This window comes from Gymnodraco acuticeps, unplaced genomic scaffold, assembly GCF_902827175.1.
Source record: "Gymnodraco acuticeps unplaced genomic scaffold, fGymAcu1.1, whole genome shotgun sequence".
NCBI lineage: Eukaryota > Metazoa > Chordata > Actinopteri > Perciformes > Bathydraconidae > Gymnodraco > Gymnodraco acuticeps.
In genome coordinates this window covers 81,045-86,912 of record NW_022990243.1, presented here as the reverse complement: position 1 = coordinate 86,912, position 5,868 = coordinate 81,045, and the positions used below count along the sequence as shown (strand labels likewise).

Here is a 5,868-nt window from a genome sequence, read left to right as displayed (position 1 = left end):
TACTAATACACCGAGCACACAGAGTACTAATACACATAGTACACCGAGTACTAATACACATAGTACACAGAATGCTAATACACAGAGTACAAAGAGTACTAATACACAGAGTACACATAGTACTAATACACAGAGTACTAATACACAGAGTACACAGAGTACTAATACACCGAGTACTAATACACAGAGTACACAGAGTACTAATACACCGAGTACACAGAGTACTAATACACCGAGTACACAGAGTACTAATACACAGAGTACACAGAGTACTAATACACATAGTACACCGAGTACTAATACACATAGTACACCGAGTACTAATACACAGAGTACACAGAATGCTAATACACAGAGTACACCGAGTACTAATACACAGAGTACACAGAGTACTAATACACAGAGTACACAGAGTGCTAATAAACCGAGTACACAGAGTGCTAATACACAGAGTACTAATACACAGAGTACACAGAGTACTAATACACAGAGTACACAGAGTGCTAATACACAGAGTAATAATACACAGAGTACACATAGTACTAATACACAGAGTACACAGAGTGCTAATACACAGAGTACACAGAGTACTAATACACAGAGTACTAATACACAGAGTACACAGAGTACTAATACACCGAGTACTAATACAGAGAGTACTAATACACAGAGTACACAGAGTACTAATACACCGAGTACACAGAGTACTAATACACATAGTACACCGAGTACTAATACACAGAGTACACAGAATGCTAATACACAGAGTACACAGAGTACCAATACACAGAGTACACAGAGTACTAATACACAGAGTACACAGAGTGCTAATACACCGAGTACACAGAGTGCTAATACACCGAGTACTAATACACAGAGTACACAGAGTGCTAATACACAGAGTACTAATACACAGAGTACACAGAGTGCTAATACACCGAGTACTAATACACAGAGTACTAATACACAGAGTACTAATACACAGAGTACACATAGTGCGAATACACAGAGTACTAATACACAGAGTACACAGAGTACTAATACACAGAGTACACAGAGTACTAATACACCGAGTACTAATACACAGAGTACTAATACACAGAGTACTAATACACAGAGTACACAGAGTACTAATACACAGAGTACTAATACACAGAGTACACAGAGTACTAATACACAGAGTGCTAATACACAGAGTACTAATACACAGAGTACACAGAGTACTAATACACAGAGTACTAATACACAGAGTACACAGAGTACTAATACACAGAGTACACAGAGTGCTAATTACATTACATTATTACATTACATTACATTGCATTTAGCTGACGCTTTTATCCAAAGCGACTTACAATAAGTACATTCGACCAGGAAGACACAACCTTGAAGAAAACAGAATCATATAAGTACATCAGGTTTCATAGAGCCAAACAGCTAATACACCGAGTACACGGAGTATTAATACACATAGTACAAAGAGCACTGATACACAGAGTACACAGATAACTAATACACAGAGAACACAGAGTGCTAATACACCGAGTACTAATACACAGAGTAGACAGAGTACTAATACACAGAGTACACAGAGTGCTAATACACCGAGTACTAATACACAGAGTACACAGAGTACTAATACACAGAGTGCTAATACACCGAGTACTAATACACAGAGTACTAATACACAGAGTACACAGAGTACTAATACACAGAGTACACCAAGTGCTAATACACAGAGTGCTAATACACAGAGTACACAGAGTACACAGATAACTAATACACAGAGAACACAGAGTGCTAATACACCGAGTACTAATACACAAAGTACACAGAGTACTAATACACAGATTGCTAATACACCGAGTACTAATACACAGAGTACTAATACACATAGTAGTAATACACAGAGTACACAGAGTACTAATACACAGAGTACTAATACACAGAGTACACATAGTACTAATACACAGAGTACACAGAGTATTAATACACAGAGTACACATAGTGCTAATACACAGAGTACACAGAGTGATAATACACAGAGTGCTAATACACAGAGTACTAATACACATAGTACACAGAGTACTAACACACAGAGTACACAGAGTACTAATACACAGAGTACACAGAGTGCTAATAGACAGAGTACTAATACACAGAGTACTAATACACAGAGTACACAGAGTACTAATACACAGAGTACACATAGTGCTAATACACAGAGTACTAATACACAGAGTACTAATACACAGAGTACTAAGAGTACTAATACACAGAGTGCTAATACACAGAGTGCTAATACACAGAGTACACAGAGTACTAATACACAGAGTACACCAAGTGCTAATACACAGAGTGCTAATACACAGAGTACACAGAGTGCTAATACACAGAGTGCTAATACAGAGAGTACACAGAGTACTAACACACAGAGTACTAATACACAGAATACTGACACACAGAGTACTAAGACACAGAGTACTGAGACACAGAGTACTAATACACAGAGTACTAATACACAGAGTACTAAGTCACAGAGTACTAATACACAGAGTACTAATACACATAGTACTAACACACTGAGTACTAATACACCTGTGTGAAGTTAAACTAACTTCCTGTCTGTGAAGCTAACTTCCTGTCTGTGAAGCTAACTTCCTGTCTGTGAAGCTAACTTCCTGTCTGTGAAGCGAACTTCCTGTCTGTAAAGCTCACTTCCTGTCTGTGAGGCTAACTTCCTGTCTGTGAAGCTAACGTCCTGTCTGTGGAACTAACTTCCTGTCTGTGAAACTCACTTCCTGTCTGTGAAGCTAACGTCCTGTCTGTGAAACTAACTTCCTGTCTGTGAAGCTCACTTCCTGTCTGTGAAACTAACTTCCTGTCTGCGTACAGAGCTGTGGGGGGGGAGCTCGCAGGAGGCGCAGATCTGCTATATACGCTGATGGGAACGCGGCCCTCATCACTATGGGATGGAGAAACTGAAGAGCTTTGCATGGTAGGCAGCACCTTCATTTGTTCTTCCTAACGAGTTCCTTAATTAACACAATGTTTAACGAGTTCCTTGATTAACACAATGGTTAAAGAGTTCCTTAATTAACACAATGTTTAAAAAGTTCCTTAATTAACACAATGTTTAAAGAGTTCCTTAATTAACACAATGTTTAAAGAGTTCCTTAATTAATACAATGTTTAACGAGTTCCTTAATTAACACAATGTTTAAAGAGTTCCCTGATTAACACAATGTTTAAAGAGTTCCTTGATTAACACAATTGTTAAAAAGTTCCTTAATTAACACAATGTTTATAGAGTTCCTTAATTAACACAATGTTTAACGAGTTCCTTAATTAATACAATGTTTAAAGAGTTCCTTAATTAACACAATGTTTAACGAGTTCCTTGATTAACACAAAGTTTAAAGAGTTCCCTGATTAACACAATGTTTAAAGAGTTCCTTGATTAACACAATTGTTAACGAGTTCCTTAATTAACACAATGTTTAAAGAGTTCCTTGATCAACACAATGTTTAACGAGTTACTTAATTAACACAATGTTTAAAGAGTTCCTTAATTAACACAATGTTTAACGAGTTCCTTAATTCATACAATGTTTAAAGAGTTCCTTAATTAACACAATGTTTAACGAGTTCCTTCATTAATACAATGTTTAAAGAGTTCCTTAATTAACACAATGTTTAACGAGTTCCTTAATTAACACAATGTTTAAGGAGTTCCTTAATTAACACAATGTTTAAAGAGTTCCTTGATTAACACAATGTTTGACGAGTTCCTTGATTAACACAATGTTTAACGAGTTCCTTGATTAACACAATGTTTAATGAGTTCCTTGATTAACACAATGTTTAAAGAGTTCCTTGATTAACACAATGTTTAAAGAGTTCCTTGATTAACACAAAAGCAGCAGTGTATAAACCATGACTCAGCAGTTTCTCTGTGTTCTCAGCTGATTCCTGACGGTGGAAATGAAGGTCTTGTTGCTGTGAAACTGAGCCGGCACATTATCTGAGATTATTCCTGAGGACTCCAGTTATTCTGAGCTTTAACTTCTTTATGATGTGGGGGTAATAATCAAAAGGGGTTACTTTACTATGTGCACTGGTATATATATATATATATATATATATATATATATATATATATATAATTTCTTCTTTAATATACTGTCTGTTTTTAAATGTACACAGCCTGAAAGCTAGCTGAGTGTTAAAGAAGGGAAACAGGAAGTGAATGAGAACTGAAATGTGGATTACTATCCAGGAAGAGGTTCAGATCAGATGTAATTCCTCAGAGCATGCTGTTGTACTTTTATTATGATTTTATTACTATGAGCAAAACTTGTATTACTTTATTTAGTCCAATGATAATACGATTGAGATATGTAACATCTTTAGGGGAATAATAGAAGTGAAGCAAACAGCAGCATTACCAACAACATCCCATCCAATGAAACACACAGGATCAGCTGATACGAGGAACTCCTACACAACACACATCATTCAGTGAAAGATCACCTCTCTGTCATTAGACCCAGATTAGATGAGACGTATTACCTGTCACTGCTGGCAACCTCAGGACATATACGAGTACCGCTCACATCAGATGACGGTGTAGCCAAACATAGATGTATTATTCAATGATCCCAATCCACAGCAACATCGTCTAAAACTCTACGCTCATTTGATATATTTGTTTTTCCAAGAATAAAATGAAGCGCAGATCAAAAATGAAAACACGAAGAAGCACAAAACTTCTTAACTTGAGACGTTGTGAGTTTTAAAGAAGTGAATTATTATCAGACTGAAGTCATTCCCAATGGAGAGGTTGTTGCACACTGTTGTACCTTTACTAGAGTGTTATTACTATGAGCCAAACATATATTACTTTATTTAGTAATACATGTATTATATTTAGAAATGTAACATCTTAATATTTGATGAAGAAAAAGGATCAGAAAAGTGTTTTATTAGGATGATTTTATTAGTATACGCAGACAGGTTAGGGTTAGTCCAGCAATTGATGTGACGTACGAATAAGATTCTGTCATTGAGCAATTATATCTATAAATGTAACAATTAGATTTAGAAACACCTTTAGTGAAATAACAGAAGTGTCTAATGAAGGGTTTAGAGGGGTGATTTTACTATGTGCACTGGAATATATATATACATAATTTCTTCTTTAATATATTGTCTGTTTTTAAATGTGCACAGCCTGAAAGCTACCTGAGTGTTAAAGAAGGGAAACAGGAAGTGAATGAGAACTGAAATGTGGATTACTATCCAGGAAGAGGATCAGATCAGATGTAATTCCTCAGAGCACGCTGTTGTACCTTTTTATTGTGATTTTATTACTAATGGAACCAAAAACAATGAATAAAGTGAGTGGGAAAAAGAAACATGAGTCTCAGTCGTTCATTCATTGAGAGTGTGTGTGTGTGTGTGTGTGTGTTAATGTTTGATCAGCACTGCCTATGGGGGAAACTTCTGTGTAGCAACGCAGTGGGAGTCACCGACTCATGAAGGAGACACGGGACGAGCAGGAGTTCTGATGTCAAACACTGATGGTTTATTTAGGAGTATCGGCCGGAGGACTCACATCACAAGTCACACAGCCAGAGGTTCTGACTGCCCGGGAGAGTTTCCACGTCAATTCTGAAGCCCCTCTCTTTTGCTAGACCTTTTAATAGGTTCACAGAGAGTAATGAACATTGTGGGGGGGATAAACTAAACATCTGGGAACACTAGAGATAGCCTAAACATCTGGGGACACTGCATCACTTGCCTGACCCTCATGGCCTCGAATATTACACCTTGGAGTCCACAAACACCGAGAAGGAAGTGTTCCAG

At 36.9% G+C, this 5,868-nt stretch overlaps 1 long non-coding RNA gene across 1 annotated transcript; it reads left to right on the top strand.

Moving 5' to 3' along the window:
• Positions 1-2,448: 2,448 nt before the first annotated feature.
• On the top strand, positions 2,449-5,417 carry LOC117548914. The gene is made up of 2 exons (XR_004569395.1): positions 2,449-2,998; positions 3,966-5,417. It is a non-coding gene; the product is annotated as an uncharacterized LOC117548914 (long non-coding RNA).
• Positions 5,418-5,868: the final 451 nt, after the last annotated feature.